This window comes from Galeopterus variegatus, unplaced genomic scaffold, assembly GCF_000696425.1.
Source record: "Galeopterus variegatus unplaced genomic scaffold, G_variegatus-3.0.2 Scaffold164, whole genome shotgun sequence".
In the NCBI taxonomy this organism is placed as follows: domain Eukaryota; kingdom Metazoa; phylum Chordata; class Mammalia; order Dermoptera; family Cynocephalidae; genus Galeopterus; species Galeopterus variegatus.
The window spans coordinates 9-18,617 of NW_007726275.1; the positions used below are offsets into that span (position 1 = coordinate 9).

At 50.7% G+C, this 18,609-nt stretch overlaps 1 pseudogene; it reads left to right on the forward strand.

Annotated features, from left to right (window-relative positions):
* The first annotated feature begins 2,611 nt into the window (after positions 1-2,611).
* LOC103610421 overlaps positions 2,612-18,609 on the forward strand; it is a 35,839-nt pseudogene continuing 19,841 nt past the window's right edge.

The window sequence follows — 18,609 nt, forward strand, 5'->3', positions numbered from 1 at the left end:
ATGACTTCTTAATGATAAACACTGTTTTCCAAGAAATAAAATATGTTTAACTCTGAACTTCAGGTAGGTTCCTGTTTTTTCAAGCTGTTATGAGTGAGCAGATAATAATTTATTAGTGACAGTTTCACTAGGAAATCAATATTCTCCCCCATCGCAATGACTTCAGATCTGTTTTCCAAGAAATAAAATATGTTTAACTCTGAACTTCAGGTAGGTTCCTGTTTTTTCAAACTGTTATGAGTGAGCAGATAATAATTTATTAGTGACAGTTTCACTAGGAAATCAATATTCTCCCCCATCGCAATGACTTCAGAAGCGTTTTATTTCTGTGTTTTCAGAATTTTCACAGAGATTTAAAAAAAAGAAACCCAGAAATTCCTGTTCTGCATAAATGATTCTCCTCTGCAAAATGTTAGCACAAATAAGAGGGAAACATGCTTTTTCACCCCATTTTCTACCCCTGCCAATCTGACACCAAGTCCTCAACATTTCCAGATTTGTCTTAAACTCCTCACACATTAAAAGTAAATTTTACCTTACCCATCACAAATTTCAAACCATGTGTGGTATCCTGGCTTGAAACCACATTATGTCCTATATCTATACTGGCATCATTTGTATACAGATTAATAATTGGTAATAAGGAAATACTGAAGCACCATTTCGGCTTCACCATTGAAGAATAAGAAACAAATAAATAAAACACTGTTGGTGTTCCTAAGCATGGGGTCAACACCCTCAGAGTCAGACTGTCCTGTACTCAAAACATTTCCACATTTCAATGATACACATGAGTTTTAGATTGGCTGAGCTGAACTCTTGGAAATATGAACATAGACTTTGATTTTCACATCTTTTTCCAATAATCACACTTACCAAGAAAGAAACCATAGCTGACCATGACCAATACACCCAATAATTGAAGGCGAGTAAGACATTTATCTTCCCAGCGATACAAAGGTACGCACTTGTCAACATGAGCAGGAGGCTTGCTCGGGCGAGCAGGCAGAGTATTTGTCAACCAAGGGTGCAAAATTGATGGATTCTGCTACCACATGTGTGGTGTTAGCTTTCATTTTCTATCTTGGTGAAGAGATTACTATTTTTTAATACTACCACAGCATAAAGAGAAGTATGAATTGTTTCATGTGTATGTAGCTAACTTCCATGTCTTTTTGACACTTTTCTGTCACATTTTTGACAGGCAATGCAGTTTTTTGTTTTTGAGTTTTTTTCCTCTGTCTCTTTGGGAAGCTAAGGCAGTTGCTGGGGTGCTCCATTTATTCTCCTGCACTTTCAAGGAACGTTTCCATGCCAAGTACACACTCGAGCCCCAGACACACAGATACACGATCCATTTCATGTCCTGGGAAGCTCGTAGCTCAGAGGGCAAGACAGATGTTGACAATTCTAAATTGTTTTTACTTACAGTGCTTCTAACACCAAATGTGTAAGATTTCCTTCCCCACGCCAACCAATTCTCCGACTTTCCAGAAACGAACTGGATGTCCTATAATTTAACACGATTCTGACACTAACTACTCGGAGTTAGGGCAGACCCCATAGGTTATAGACTCAGTCCCACAAGACCATCCCCTACTTCAGTTGCCAATCTCAAGTACTGGGTGCCCAGGGTACCCACATGTCTGTCCAACTTGGCTACAGAGTCAGGGGTTCCCACAATCACCTCCTCAGATTCAATAATTTGCTAGAATGACTCACAGAACTCAAGGAAACACTTTACCTACTATTATCTGTTTATTATAAAGAATATTTTAAAAGATACAGATGAACGGCCAGATGAAAAGACACACAGGGAAAGGTATGGAGGTGTGCGCTGGGGCTTCCACGTTCTCTCTGGGTATGCCACTGCCCCAGCACCTGGATGCATTCACAAACCTGGAATCTCTCTGTCACTTAGGGATTTTTATAGAGGTTTGATTACACTGGCCTGATTGATTAAATCTTTGATCACTGGTAATTAATTCAATCTCCAGCCCCTCTCCCCTCCCTGGAGGTCTGGGGCAGAGCTGAAAGTTCTAACCCTCTAATCACGTGGTTGGTTCCTCTGGCCACCAGCCCCTGTCCTGAAGCTGTCTAGGGGCCACCAAGAGTCACTTCATCAGCATAAACTCAGCTGTGGTTGAAAGGGATTCATCATGAATAATAAAAGATACTCCTGTTACACAGGAAATTCCAAGGTTTTAGAAGGTCTGGGTCAGGAATCAGGGAAAAAGACCAAATATATATTTCCAAGTTCATTACAAAGTTACAACGTGATAACTGCAGACCGGTGGGGCATTTTTTCCCTGGCTGGGATGAGGAAGGAAGAATGAGCAAAGGTTTCACAGAAGAAATGACAGGCACTGGCAGAGATAGGGAATGACTTGTGGCCACCCATAACCCCACCAACACCCTGAGCCAACCCCCCAAAAATACAACCTAAGCAAAAAAAGCGTGCAAGTTCAGTTTCAAGACGAGTTCCTAGTCTTTGCCCAACCTGATTTCCACCCTTAAACTTCCCCCAGAGATCAACGGGGGAATAGGGCTCTCCTCAGGACCTTCTGCCCACCTCAGGGGAGAGACAGGCTCCTCCGCCAGCACTAGGACGATGCCGCTGTTAGCTGATGTCTCTTTCATGTCCAGAAAGGACTCTCCGGCCCCAAAGCCCCGAGAGAGGCCTTGTTCAACCCTCAGTGAGGTGCAGGTAATGAACACCAGTGCCTGGGCCCCGGCTCAGACACACTGCTGCAGAAGCGTCGGTGGAGGGACCTAGGTGTCTGCACTTTCAACATGTTACACAGACCAGAGTTGGAGAACCACTGCACATAACCCATTGTTTGGGAAAGGGAGTTGGGATTCCCTAGGGAGCCACAACCCCTGGACTGCCATTCAGGGTAAGTGATGCCCATTTGAGGGCTGGGATGAAAAAGACTACCTGATGGTGGGTGGCTTTGGGCTCTGGGCAATAGCCTCACCAGGGAGAATGTCCTCCACCAGGCCAGCCTGACCCCCCACCCAAGCCAATCCACAGGGAGGTAGGAAACCAAACAGTGTCTGGGTTCCACGGGTGGCCAGGCACTTACTTTCCTTGTAGCCTACCCCTGCTCCAGCCCCCATGACACTGCTTTGGATCTGGTCTCATCATCTACTTGGACAGCTGCCCTGCTGGTCCCTCTGCTTCCAGTCGCTGCCTCTGCAGTCCATATGCCATACTTCTGCCTGGGCAATCATCCATAAATGCAAATTGATCTCATTTCTCCCCCATTGAAATCCTTAAATGACTCCCCAATGTCTACAGGGAAATGTTCAAACTGGTCAGCTGAGCATCTAAGACTTTTCAGAATTCTGAAAGACTTTCTTTCCTTGTCTCCAAATAACCACATTTATGCTCCTACCCCCAACCTACCTGCTTCCTGGTCATGCATGTTCAGGCACTGCTGGTGCAGTATAGTGTCATGGTCAAGCCTAATAAACATTTGTTATTGTTGTGTCTCTGCTCGTACTGCTCTTTCCACCTGCATGTTCATCCACTCTTCTCACCTCTTGAACTCCTATTCATCCTTCAAAACAAAAGCAAAGTCCAGCTGTGGAGCCCTCTCTCACTCCTCTGAGATACCTACTGCCTCCTCTGTGTTTGCTCCACCTCCTGGGCTTACCTGCCTCCAAGCCACCTGCATGTTCATCCACTCTTCTCACCTCTTGAACTCCTATTCATCCTTCAAAACAAAACCAAAGTCCAGCTGTGGAGCCCTCTCTCACTCCTCTGAGATACCTACTGCCTCCTCTGTGTTTGCTCCACCTCCTGGGCTTACCTGCCTCCCAATCCTGTGAAGACTGTGAGCTGGAGACTTCTGACATGTTTCCAGATACTATTCACTCCTGGGGGCAGCACAGCCCAGTCAAGAGGACCTCCTTGGAGATCGAGCTCTACCAGATGAAGTTTGGCTCCCCATGCAGGAAAGAAACGGACCCACTAAATGAGCCGTGGGAGGAAGAGTGGGAAGAGCTGCTGGGAAAGGAGCAGCTGAGTGGGAGCCTGCGGCAGTCGGTGCAGGAGGCCCTGGAGGAAAGCAGCATGACCATCTGGCCAGCCTCGGAACGTTAGGAGCTGGACTCTCCAGATGATGCCATGGGCTGTCTCCCTCTGAGCCTCCTGCTGAGGACCCTCTATCCAGCCGCCCCCCCAGAAATCCTGGCCCCACCTCTCCTATGCTCTGACAGCCCCCACTGCTGCTCACTGCCTGGGCCACCATGAAGCAGTGGGAGTATCCTGAAAGGTCATCCTGCCACGGGTTCCCCCAACCCCCAAGGTGCACATGGGTGCCTGCTTTTCCAAGGTCTTCAACAGCTGCCCCCTGCGGATTCACGCTGCTGACATCTGGATTCACCCTGTTACTCAGGACCAGTTCCTGGTCATGGGGGCTGAGGAAGTCAGCTACATGCTCAACCTGCACGAACTGCATGAGGGCTCACTGGAGAAGCTAATCTCACACTGCTGCTCCTGGCTGTACTGTGTAAACAATGTGTTGCTGTCGCTGTCAGGGAAATGCACACGCATCTGGGCCCACGACCTCCCAGGCCTGTTTGAGCAGTAGAGACTACAGCAACAGGTTCCCCTCTCCATCCCCACCAACTCCTCACCCGGCACATCATCCCCAGGTGCTTTGCCTTCTCCACTAAGATCCCTGACACCAAAGGCTCCCTGCAGTGTCATGTGGTGTGAAATCCCTACATGGCAGCACTTTCCTGCTGGCTGCCCTGCTCGCCAGCCTGCTCCTACTGCAGTGGTACGAGCCGCTGCAGAAGTTCCTGCTGTTGAAGAACTTCTCCAGCCCCTGCCTAGCCCAGCTGGGAAGCTGGAGCCACTGGCGCGGGATGGGAAGGAGCTGCTGCAGGTATATGTGGGGGCTGAGGGACCCAAGGGGCCCGTCTGCCAAATCCTGTTCCACGTCCTGCTCCTGGAGGCTGGCCTGACGCCTGACGTCCTCATCCCACCTGAAGCGAACCCAGGCTCGCCCCAGCAGGTGATCCAGGTGGACAGAGACACAGTCCTGGTCAGTTTTGAATGCTGTGTGAGGACTGTCAACCTGAAGGGAGAGCCCACAGCCACACTGGCACCTGAGCTGACCTTTGACTTCCCTGTCAAGACTATGGCGTGTCTGCAGGACAGTGTGTTGCCTTCCTGGAGCCACGGAATGTAGGGCCACAACCTGGACACCGCCGAGGTGACCCAGGATGAGACAAGGACTTTCTGAGTGCTTGGGGCCCACAGAGACATCATCCTGGAGAACATCCCACCGACAACACAGGGGTGCACAGCAACCTCTGCATTCTCACAGGACCCAGGATGAGACAAGGACTTTCTGAGTGCTTGGGGCCCACAGAGACATCATCCTGGAGAGCATCCCACCGACAACACAGGGGCGCACAGCAACCTCTGCATTCTCACAGGCCATCAGAGCAGTTACGGGGTGCTGGGCATGGCCAATGGCAGCTCCCACCCATCCCCATGCCTTAGCAGCAAGGACCCTCGCAGAGCAGAGGAGACCAGGCCCTGGCTCTGCTGGGCAGAAGGGCAGAAATAATCCTGAGAAGTGTTTGGGGGCCAGGGAGGGGAGGGAAGCCCAGCCAGGCCTCTGCAATAACTAGACCAGAGGAAGCTACTGTCACCTCCCCCACCCCTAGTGACAGCACAGTCCCTTGTGCCCCATGGCAGGGGGCCCTGGGCAGGATGCAGGAGGCCATGGCCAATCCGTTCCATTTTGTTCCATGTTTCCTTTCCACTCTTTCTGCCAAGAGCCCACCCCTGCGCTCTGTCCTGGAGAACATGGTATTTAAAAGAACTATATTGGTTAAAAAAAAAAAAATCCCACTTTGTATTGTTGTTTCTGTAGTTAAGCCCAATCTCTCTCACCCACTGCAGCAGTCCCTGAAACTATCATGATAGTCCTTCCTTCCATCAAGGTGGGAATTTTCTCTTTAACACCAGGAGCTTGTTAGAAATGCAGGATCTTCCGTGCCATCCCAGACCTTCTGAAGCAGAGCATGCATGTTCATAAGATCCCCAGGAGATTCGTGTGCATGTTAAAGTTCGAGAAGCTCTGGTTTAAGGGGCCTGGAATGGCTCCTTGAAGTGAAACGTACATGGCTGTGAAAGCTGGGAAACAAAGGGGCTGTACGGGTGTATCAGGGCCCCGATGTGGGTCCTGTTCATTTTCCCAGTGAAAAACAACCTAGTCATAGCACTGTATAATTCACCAAGGGTTTTCCTGTGCAAGGTCTCATTTGAGTCTGACTTAACATTACAAAAGCCCCAAGATCAGAATGAACCTTTTCTCTATGTTACAGATGAAGAAACTTCAGCTCAGAGAGTTGGGGGCTTCCTCAAAATGGCCCAGTCAGGGTGGCCTGGTCCTTTGCTCCAAAAGGTTTCATTGGTAGGCCTGAGAGCATGGGCTAGGTGGTCTTCATCAACCGCTGAAAACATGCACTGGGAGGAGGGGACCAGCCCAGGTTTGCAAGGCCTCACCGGAACAAGTCTTTGCTTGCTGGAGAGCCAGGCTCCGGGACAGCTCGATTTCCAGGAATACCAGGGAAGCTCCTGCATTGCCCCCTCAGATCAAGGAGACTTCCAGGTATCTGATCTGATCTGAGTGAACTGCACAGATGGCCGATCCTGTCACCTGGACATGCAGGGGAGCCAGGGAGAGCTTGACCTTGGCCACCAGTGCCCACTTTGAGGCCTGTCCCTGCAGCAGCAGAAACCAGGGAGAGTGAGGAGCAGGAGTCTGCAGAGGCTGTGGGGCACCTCCCTCTGCTGCTGAGCTGCAGCAGTCCATTTCCAGCCTCAGCAAGGGCTGCTTCCTGCCCTCCATTCCACTCCTAACCCCTACACTACTGGCCCATGTGCTGCTCTCCATGTTTCATGCTCACATGTGTTAGAGCCCAGCCTTGGAGCTCAGGCCAACTCTTTACTGGGCAGAGAGAAAGAGAGAGAGTGAGGGCCCGGAGAGGGAAAGGGAGCTGCCTTTGTCACACAGCATGCCAGGGGCAGAGAAAGCCTGGCACCCGAGCTTTCTCTTTGCAGGGCTTCAGCCTTCCTGCCCACCGTGTGCCCTAACCTGGGCACAGCCTGAGCCTTGCCCCAAACACCCACTGCAGGGCCCATTTTCCTACTGCTGTCTGTCTGGGAGACCCATCCTCTTGACATTCCCGGCGCTTGTTTTCTCAGTACACACAGGTGTCCGCTCACAAATCAGCCCACTGGAGAGGCCCCCCCGACCCTCCTTTGTAACGCAGCCCGTCTGGGAGACCCATCCTCTTGACATTCCCGGCGCTTGTTTTCTCAGTACACACAGGTGTCCACTCACAAATCAGCCCACTGGAGAGGCCCCCCCGACCCTCCTTTGTAACGCAGCCACCCTCGCCGGCTTGTTGCTCTTCACAGCTCTGGACATTCCCTGAAATTCTGTATTAATTTTTTAATTTTGTTTATTTTCTGTCTTCCCTGGCTTGCCATATAAAAGCCAGAGTGGCAGCGACTTTGTTTTATTTATTGCTGTTTCCCAGTGTCTGGAGCAGTGCATGACATTTAAGAGGTGCTCGCTAAATATCTGTCGAATGAATGAATGAATTCAGCTCATGCTTTTAGGTTCTGAGGGTCGTGAGGAATTCCCTCACCATCATGTCTGGAGATCTATAAACACAACCCTGTTTCCTCCCTCCATCTCCTCTGTGGTTTGCAGGTTCAGAATTCCCTCGGAGAGCTGGTCTTTCCCCTCCCCACACAGCCCAACCACCAGCCACCACCATCCTCCCCTGGGTCCTTCTAATTGCTCCTCTTAAAATGGTCTCTTCCCCCTTCCAGGTGAAATGGCAGATAGTTTGTAATCTTGTCTCCTTAGCTAGCTAATCCTCACAACCACCCACAGAGGCAGACGCAACCACACTCAGAATCTTGAATCCCAGGCTCAGAAAGGTTAAGTAACTTCCTCCATGCCACACAGCTTGTAACAGAGCAGAGCAGAGACTCAAACCCCATTCCCCTGACTCGGAGTTCTGCTGTCTACCCTTGTCCATGCCAACTCTGGGGCCCGGCATGGAAGGGAGAATGCCAACACCGAATCTCCACTGGGGTAATAAATGCAAGTGCCTAGCGAGTCCTTGGCGCTCAGTGAGGGCTTATGACCCCAGGAGGGGACTCTGCTTCTGCAGTCTGTTCTCTCGAAATGTGGTCTGACAGGTCTGGCAACCCTCCCTCTTTAGTCCCTTCTTTTAGGACACCCACCAGGAGCATGTTGGACGCACAGTGAACATGCTGGATGCATGTTGGAGGCCGTGAGGTCATGGCACATAGGCGCTGCTCCCTCTAGTTTCCATAGTTGATTCCCATGGTCAGGAGCAGAAAGGGCCAGGGGGGTAACTGAGCAATGCAAGCAGGGGCTTGGGGGAAGCACAGGACCGTGACACCCCTCCTGAGCAGTCCCTCTCTCACACTCTGGTCTCAGCCAGATTCAGGGCTTGAGGACCCACCCAAGCCATGAGTCCTGGTGCTTCAAAGAGGAGGTCCTACCATACCACCATGACAAACCTGTCTTCGGCCTCAGCTGGAATCAGCAGTTACAGACAACTGATTACTGCACTGCATTTACCAACAGCTGTGATGGGAAAGAACATTCTTCCTCATATCGAGCTGAAATCCTCCCCTGTGGAAGCTATGTCCACAGACCCTACGTGGTCTCACAAAACAATCTCTCTTTGCCCGCAGGAAGGTCTCCTACTCCATTTTCTCCCAGTGAAATGATCATGGGTCTCCTAACCATTCCACATATGACCACATACCCCTCTCTAAAAACATTTAAATATTCTAGAGAACAGAACTGTCATCTCTGTTTTTATGGACACTAGGCCTCTAGTAATGCAGCCTACATTCAGAGCTGCTCTTCTAGAACATGAAAGGTATGAGCTGAGCTTTGAAGAATGACAAGATTTTAATCCAGCATCCAGCAGAGTGGTCAGCACATAGCTGGCCTTATGCAGAAAATGGTGAGAGGAGAATATTTAGGGAGGAAGGACGGTGTGGCTAAAGCTGCAAAGTCAGGAAAGACTGTGACCTGTTTAGAGGAGAAGTAGGTCTGGCAAGCCTAGTGTTCATGATGGGGGTCCTGGATTGAACAGGGGCATTGACACAAAGCCTTGAGTGACAGGTTCAGGGGCCTGGACTTCTCACCGGCCAAGGGAAATAATTGAAAGTTCATTCACAAAGTGACATGGTAACCCATGATTTGGAAAATTTATGGATGGACTGTGGGGTGGGTGGAGGAGCTGCCATACCACTCACATGGCAGGTGAGGAATTTCCTGGGACTCACTTCACATCTGCAGGTGAGAAAATTGGGGCCCCACGCGAGAAAGCGACTTGCCCAAGGTCACACAGCTATGAAGGAATAGAGCCTGTACCAAAACTGGATATTTTTAAAATTTCTAGCCACAGGGTCTTTCTGTTACCTGAGGCCCTCCTGGGGGTACCCCAGCCCATGGCACCAGTAGGTGTTCAGAAGATAAATGTGAACTTGGTTTGATGTGCTGCTGGGCTTAGGTTGGTGGCAATAAGGAGGCCTAACAAATGCAAATGACAGGTCTGGGGGATTGATTGTGGTTTGGGGCAGCGTGGGAGTGAAAGGTGGTCAAGCAGGCCTGGGCCACCATTACAGAGGGACTGCAGTGAGGGGAGGCCAGGGCAGGGTTTCAGTTGTCTGGTATGAGTATAAGGTGGGCTCATTCCCAGAGGTGCCTGCACAAGATGGTCTCCTCCAGGATCGAGCTGCTGAGAGCCCCTGCAGATCCAAAGGGCTTCAGAGACCTCCCTGGTCATAGCCTGGGTGTGGACACACAGGGAGAGGGGAGGGGGACGCACGAGTCCCTGGAAGGCCAGGTATTCACGATCCTCCCTGCACAGTAGGGGGTCCAACGTGGGAACACAGATGCACCACCTCCTGCCCGCTGGGCCGGTGGGCTCTCCTGGTGACTTGGTGCTAATCACTTACCCTCCTTGCGTCTTGGCTTTCTCATCCGTAGAATGGGGATGATGATACTTACCTACCTCATCGCCGAGTTATGAGAATTAATTAATGTTTATAAAGGACTTGGAGATCCACAGATGAAAGACTCTATAGAACTACAAAGTATCATTACTGTAATTACATTACACTATTATATCTCGGGCCAAGGGCTTTCTGCAGCTTCACTTATTACTGAGAATGGGCGATGGGATGCAGATAAAACCCAATCTCCCCCATCCATCGCTCCAAACTCCAACCAAACTCCATCCAAATCTAAACTTCGGGAGATTCCATCAGACTTGGGAGACATGACCAGCGTCTACAGCCCCAGAATTCCCCCCAGGGGCAGCGAAGTGCCAATAAAGACTGTCTTCTGAGTCTTCTCCTACAAGCAACAGTTCTGAGGGGTCTTTGGGGATCAGGGGCTACTCTGCCTTCATCCAGAGGCCATGCCCCATGGACCAGTCTGACCCGGGATCATCTGGCCAGGCTCTCTCCTTTTGGAGGGCCCTCTTTATGTGAAACCGGGGCCCCTGTGGGGTCCCTCCACATAATTTCCCTGGCTCCAAGTCAGACCCTGCTTCCAGACCAAAAAAGAAGGCGGCTTGGCAGTGGATGGCAAGCTCCCCCAAGTTTATTGAACCTCCAACGATCCTGGCACTAAAGCACCCTTCATTCGTTTCACAATACCCCAATCTGACTGGGTAGGCGAAAGCTAGATCAGAAAGAAATATAATTACCTTTTTACGAGCTTATGACATGGTTGCACCCTTCTCTCCTGCCAGCTTGTCCAGTCACTCACAAATGATGATATATGTACTATAAATTATATCATTATCTACCTATAATTACAGGCAACGTATATATGAATCCCCCTGAAGGAGATTGAAGCTCCAAGATTACGTACCCTCGCCCCTCGGTCCCTTGGGAAAAAGCCCAACGCAAGAGGGGAGGTTACCAGTTTCCAAATATCACAGACGCTAGGTTAAAACAACAGATGCCCCCTCCCACCTTCACGCATACACACCCCCGGGGCTCCCTCAGAATGGATCAGCTGGCCCCACAGCATGCACGAAGCCTGAGATGTTGGCAGGAACAAATCCAGACCTGTGAGGGCAAACTCTCAGGGGAGGCCAAGAGCAGAAACGCCCTGGCAAGGGCCAGCCCGTGGCTCACTTGGGAGAGTGTGGTGCTGATAACACCAAGGCCACAGGTTCGGATCCCCATATAGGGATGGCCGGTTAGCTCACTTCGTAGAGTGTGGTGTCAAGGGTTAAGATCCCCTTACTGGTCATCTTTTTTTAAAGAAAAAGAAATGCCCTGGTGCAGGAAGCTCCAGAGGAAGGGCCGGAGTCCAGACAGCAGGATCAGGAAGAGGCCTAGGATACTAAGTCTGGTTGGGGCTGAGAGCCCTGCTGCCCACCTCAGGCCTCAGAGGATCCCCCAAGGACACCCTTGATTCCAGGGACTAGCTGAGCACTGGTGCCCTCTGAGATGCCCTCTCTCCACGGGAGCAGTTCTCTGCACCTGGCAGTGGGCTATCAACACCCACACCTGCTCCATCCTGCAGGGTGGCCCAGAGGGCTGAACCTGGCTGAGATGGGCTGTGAATGCTCCCGGTCCTTCTGTGAATCACTGGGCTCAGTCCAGTCTCTCCTGGGGACTGGAGGGAGATAGTAAGTTGGGTGTGGGAAGAGGACAGGGACTATTCCTGCAGGCCACAGCCCCCAGCTCCAGTGCTGGAGCTGGCCCAAAACCCACTCCTGTCTTCCTTCCTCTGCGGGCTTCTCTGAAGCTCTGGGGAGCAGACCTGAAGAGGGCAAGTCCTATCCCTAGGGAGCCCAGAGAGAGGCCATAGCCAAAGGAGTACCCTCCCTGAGATAAATGAGATAACAGAGCACCTGGACAGGACTCAGGGGCAGGACCGAGGGAGGCGGTGGGACTAGTCAGAAAAGGCAGAAGCTAGGATCTGAGACGTCAGTGGGGACTTCGCAGGTGGGCAAATGAGAGAAGGAGATTTTGTACAGAGAACGTACCTCCCATAAAGGCATGGAGGGATGAAACAGCACAATATGTGTAGACAGCTGTGAGCAAGGCAAGCCGGGCAGAAGCGGGCAGGGGGAGGCTGGGTCTGTGGGCCTGGCCTGCCCAGGCCTATCTTACCTCCTGCTTTCCCTCATACAAACCTGTACTCACCAGCCCCACCCCCTTGGTATCCCTGTCAATCCCGTAAGCTCCCTCCACCTTTCCTCCTTCCTCCTCCTGCAGACCCAGCCCTGGACCCCTCTTCTGTGACATCCCCTTTCCCTGGTCACACCAGCTTGTCTGGACAGACTTGGTATGTGATGGTCTGGATGGTTCTCTATTGGGGTATATACAGTCTGATCCCCAAATAGCCTGGTCCTGATCCACTCCTCCAGCCAGTCCTGGCCCCATCCACACAGCGCCAGGAACAGGGAGAGGAAGAGGATGCTGGGGATGGAAGGGCTTTGCCCAGAGTCACAAGTGGCGAGCTCAAAGCAGTCGAAAGCCTCCCCCAGCTGGATGGCAGGAGACCCCAACTGTGGCTCGTCCTTGAATCACATCTCATAAAAAAATCATTTACACATTTGAATTCAAAGCCCCTCAAAACAGTATAAACACCACAATTCTGAGTACCATGAAAACCACATTGAGCATTTATGGAAACTCAAACATGTGTATTAACATATGGCAAAAATTTCACTTACTGCATCTTTTTAGCATTGGACTGTTGCATGAGGCATCTGTGCTAAAAGCGTTTGAATGGAAGCTTCAGAAAAGAGCAGAGCAGAACAAGAAAAAGGCTGTCGCAGAGGCTGGGCTGGCTAGCCAGGCTGCAGGGAAGCCTGTGGATGGGTCCCTGGCAAGGGCTGGTGGCTTCCGCAGAGAGGCAGGGAGTCGGCCCACCAAGGGGCAGGACCAGGGTGCACATGCAGTGAAGTCCATTACCCCAGACTCTCCGAGACACCCTCTCCTGCCCACCCTCCTTTTCTTTCCTTCCTTCCTTTTCCTCTCCTCCTACCTCAAAGGAGCAGATGGATCTCAGGAGCTGGAGATAGGAGAAGTAAGCCTTCCCAGTTCCTTTCTCCCATCTCAGATCCCGGTGGGAGAGACTCATTCAGTGCCCAGCCCACAATCGAACCTTGATGGGGGTCCCAGAACAGGACTCTCATCATCTTCTCCTGGAACCAACAGCCAGTGTCCCTGGTGGCTCATCTAGGTCCCTGCAACCTTCCCCAAGACCCCATTTAAAAGGCCAGCCACGGCCGGCCCGGTGGCGCACTGCTACAGTGCGCCGCTTGGGAGTGCGGTGGCGCTCCCGCCGAGGGTTCAGATCCCACATACAGACCGGTTCCCGCTCACTGGCTGAGCGAGGTGCGGGCCCAACACCAAGGGTTGCGATCCCGTTGCCGGTCCCGGTCCGGTGCGGGCGTGACACTGAGGGTTGTGATCCATTGCCGGACACGAAAAAAGACAAAAAGGAAAAAAAAAAAAAAAAAAGGCCAGCCAGGAACATTTCCCTCCTTCCTTAAAGGAGTGTTCGTTTTTCTAAGGCACATGGGGTCCTTCTCACTGGGGCCAAGTCCTCATGCTGCACTTTATTTCCAGATGTGGCAGGGCCAGGTAAGAATGCCATGGTCATTGCAGAACCAAATGTCCCAATGGCCAGTAGGTCCTTGAGCATCCCTCAACACTGGCTTCAGCCTCCACTTGGCAATTGGGGGGACTGAGGGTTGTGATCCATTGCTGGACACGAAAAAAGACAAAAAGGAAAAAAAAAAAAAAAGGCCAGCCAGGAACATTTCCCTCCTTCCTTAAAGGAGTGTTCGTTTTTCTAAGGCACATGGGGTCCTTCTCACTGGGGCCAAGTCCTCATGCTGCACTTTATTTCCAGATGTGGCAGGTCCAGGTAAGAATGCCATGGTCATTGCAGAACCAAATGTCCCAATGGCCAGTAGGTCCTTGAGCATCCCTCAACACTGGCTTCAACCTCCACTTGGCAATTGGGGGGCCCCACTTGGTTCCTCAGGTTAGCACGTGGCATGGAACCATGGCCAGGGATGGGCTAGGCACTCTGAGTTGCCCTGAAAGAATAAGGCAGCCTTGTAAATAGCTACTGGCCCAGGGTGAGCTATGGTTTAGACAAGACAATTAAAAAGGAAAAAAAAAATATGTGCTTTGAGTTACTTTGATATATCACGTGTCTTTGAGAAGAGGCCAGGTGGGCTTTCGACTTGCCCCTAAGTAACAGACCATCCCAAATGATGATGCAGAGGGTATGGCCATGTGGCTGTAGAGCCAGTGGGATCAGGGCTTCACAGCTGGTTCAGTCATCTAACTACATGAACCTCAAGCATGGAGGTACCAGAACCTCAGCACCTCAACACCTTGACGGTTCAGGCTTTGGCTGGCCTTCTGCCATCTGATTGGTGTCTCCCCTAATTGGAAGCTGGGGGTGAAAAGCCCTGCTCCTGGTAGCAAGTTGGAGCACCACCACCATTGCACAAACCTGCTAGCCTCCAGGAATGGCCCTTCCAATGAAGGTGTCTATGGGTCCTTGGGTTCCCTTGCCCAGGGCTGAGCAAGTCTGTCTCTCTCTCAGGCGACAAGATCATAGCCTAAGGCAGGTGGTGAAGGGTAACCAAGCCAGTCTGGAACTGAGAGCCTCCATTGATTCTTCCTGATGACAGCTTTCCAGGTCCACCCTGATGATTTGCTCTGTGCTGGTGTCCTGTTTGTTAATTGATGGCATGGGATAGACTGTGGACTTCTGGCCAGATCCCATTGGTGCCTATTAAAGAACAACACAGGATCCCAGCCTATCAGGAAAAGGAGGAAATAAATCCACTGCCCAACTAGCCATGAGGATACTCCTATCTACACCCACATGCACAGTTTGCAAAGTGCTTTCATTCACATTGTCTCGGTTGGGATGGGCAACCACCCTATGATGGAGGTATCCCGATGGTCACCTTCTCACATGTGGAGACATGGAGGATCAGAGAATTGAAGTGACCAGCCAAGGCCACATGACTCATATTAAAAGCCAGAGAGTGGGTCCTACCTACTTTCTGCACAGTGGGTGTTATCTGGGTGCCTGCTAACTCCCTACCAGAAAGTGACCTCTCCTAGTCAACCTAATTGCCTGGTGTTCCATCTCTTCAACCATCAAAACCTGACATTGAGACAAATCTAACTTTCCTTTCTTGCTTTGATAAAAATCAAAGCCCCAAAGGTAGAGTCAAAGATCACCAACCGCTCCCCATAGCCAGCATCCTGGATTTTGGGTTTACCCCCAGCCCTCTGGGGTCTCTGGCCAGGCAAATGACACATAGGCTTTCCCATAATCACTCCATCTTTCTTTCCTGTTCTTCTCAAAAGAAAAAAAAAAAAAAATGAGCAGTGGCCTGGAGCACAAACAAGCTAAGGGAAGATAAGAAGATAACCTCTTGTCACCATCCTGGTATTTTGACGTCCGGAGATGGCTGCCCAGTGCTTGTGTTGGCAAAGAAAGTGGGGTAATTGATCTCCCTTATGACATCTTTCAGAATGTGCTCCTCCCTGCTTTAATTTCAGCCTCAAGGTGTGGAGAAGCAGGCTGCTCTCCGAAAAACAAGAAAAACACACCCTTCCGTTAACCAGAGTGCAAAAGCCAGTCTTTCTCACACCTACAACCCAAAAGGGGACTCTAGGATTGCTGGATTGTCCAAGAGCCTTTTCAACTGAATCCGTTCTAGCTTCTTATTGCTGGAAAAGGTGCATGTGGATGGCCTCCTTCCAGAGGGTTCTGCCCTGAGTGGGCATGGGAAGCCATGCTATGGCCTTGAAACAAAGATTCAGAGACAAATGATGGAAAGGGAAAGTCGATTGTGCCTCTTGGGGGGGGGAGGGGGCTGCTATGTGTCTGGCATTCAATGTCCCTGTGATGGGAGAAAGAGGCCCTATGGGTGGCCTCAGGGGAGCAGACACACAAGTGTCCAATGGCTGTTTGCCAAGAGAACAGCATGAGGCAGGGGCCAGACCTGGGTGCAGGAAATGCTTCCTGGGGCCCGAGGACCCTCTCAGAATAGTTAGCCCACAGGGTGCCACTCCATGTATATAACATGATGAGGAAAGGCCACATCGAGGACCTCACCACCACTGGCCAGGTGACTCCTGCTTCAGATGGTCACTTCTGGTCTCTGGCCTCAGTCTCCCGCTTTGTAAAAGGAGCTGATAACTGACTTCTCAGAATCCCTGCAAGGCCCAAGTGTGGTGATGGATATGCAGGAGACTTGCACACTGTAAAGTCCCCTACAAAGTCAGGAGGAAGCAGGGTTAGTGGACGTTGGTCTATACTGGAGCGACATATCTGAAGTTCCTCTGAGAATCTACCACCATCAATATTCCTCTGGGAAGAGCATTTGTCTCAGGACAGCCACTGAGAAATAGACAGGAGTGAGCACATTTACAATTTCCAGAGGAAAAAAGAGGCGGTCGCCCGTGCTGGCTGGCTCACAGTCACACACATTTCTGGATCCTTCCTGAGCAGGCAGTGACATCTGGTAACCCCATTGTCTGCTATCTGCAGGAAAGAAAGTGTTAGACACGAGGGGCAGATGGAGTTTGCCTAACGTGTCTGTTCTCTTCTTTGCTGCCTTTTCAACTCTTCTTGGGAATGCAGCAAAATAGCAGCTGTTCATAATTTCATGAATAAAGAGCTATGTAAATTTCAGCTATGAAAATGTGTTGCATCTCTTGTGGGCAAAATGGTATATGCTCCCGCTCCGTCGCTATTTCCATCTCGTGTGCATCTTGGAGTTTATCTAAACTGCATTCTCTGGGCAACTGCTCAGTTTCAGAATCGGTCTCGCCTAGCTGATGGGAAAGGGCTTTGCTACCTATCCCTTCTAGCCAGAGCAAGAGGCTTGCAGGCCAGGCTCCCAGGTTCCCATTTAAGTTACATTTCCTCTGCATACAACATCAGTCTCTAAGTGATTCTCTTTATTGATCTGTAAAATGGGTATAATGATGCTTCCTTCACAGAACATTTGCATAATAATTATGTACTTGTGTATTAACTTCCAGCAGCCGTTTGATGGGGAGGCCAAATATATGCACAATTTTTTCCCAAACCCCTGCATGAGGTCAAACTTGACAGTAATGGATTCCAGACATGTCTGTGCAGTCACCAGCACCTTGACTGGGTCAGAACAGGTTACATGCAGTTCTAGAGCTGTCTCCCACCCCCTATCCTGTAACCCTGGGGGCCTCCAGACACTGTGTTGATACCATGTCACTGAGAAGCAAACTTGCACTCTTTGGTAAGGGTCTTTCTAGTTCATCTCAAAAATGGCAAGAGGTTCCCACTCTGTTTGATGGGTGTCATATGGGACAGATATTGAACCCACTGTGAAGGGATCCAAGACGTGGAGCCAGGACCTCTAAGTGAACACTGTAGTGAATCCAGTTTCAGCATCTTGGAAGTAGGAGTTTTCTGTAGTGCCTAAAGACATGGACCAGGCTGCTCTCCAAGGTCAGGGCACTGCAGGGAAGGGCTTCTCATGCTATAATATGCATGTGAATCACCTGTGGACCTTGTGGAAATGCAGCTTTTGACTCAGCAGGTCCAGGGTGAGGCATTCCTAACCAGCTCCCAGGGGACACTGATGCTACTGGTCCCCAGACCTCACTTAGGACCAGCTAAACTTTTTCATCTCTTCTAGCCCCAAGTGCCTATACTTCTGTGATTATATGATTAGGTGACCACTGAGTTAATTACACAGGGGTCCCAGTCGGCGTGGGCAAGGAAGGCAGCAACAGAGTTGGAACCCCCACCCCCACCCCCCCAGCATTCCTCTTAGTGCCTCCTGCCTTTATCCTCTTAGACAGATGGTTTTTCCTGTTTTGTGATTAACAGAGGGTGCCTGGTTGCTTCTGACCCTCATCCCTGAGGCCATTTGGGAAATCTTGGCATCAGACCACATTGGAAAGCTCAGCCCCAAAAGGCTTCCACCTAGCTGGGGCTGGTGTGGTTAGAGGCTTCAGAGAAATCAGACAAAGGTCCTTTCCATGGTTAAGGTGAACAAAAGAGAGCAAGTTGCAACAATATCATTGTGCCTTCAGGTAAATGGCTGGCTAGGCCAAAGGAATTTGTGGCTAAGACCTTATCTCTGGCCAGTTGTCCTTTATTGCCTGAGGCTCCCTCCCATTCCCCAAGCCCAGTCCACTCCTGCCCAACCCAATCAACATGGAACTCTATCAACATTGAGTCAAGCAACCCGGCACCAGGTTTGGCTCTAGGGACACAGAGAGGGCCAAGCACAAGGCCTCTTTTCATGTGCCACGAAGACAAAGCAATCAGTACATGAAGAGAGGGGGAAAAGACCCCTGTGGACAGGGACAGTGAGGAAGGACTTCCTGGGAGAGGTGAGATTTCAGATGCACCTTCAATGATGAAGATAAACATCATTGGAATGGGTCAGAGGTGAGGATGGCAAGGGGGTGACAAATGCACATCCTGGACCCCCCCCCCCCCCCCCCCC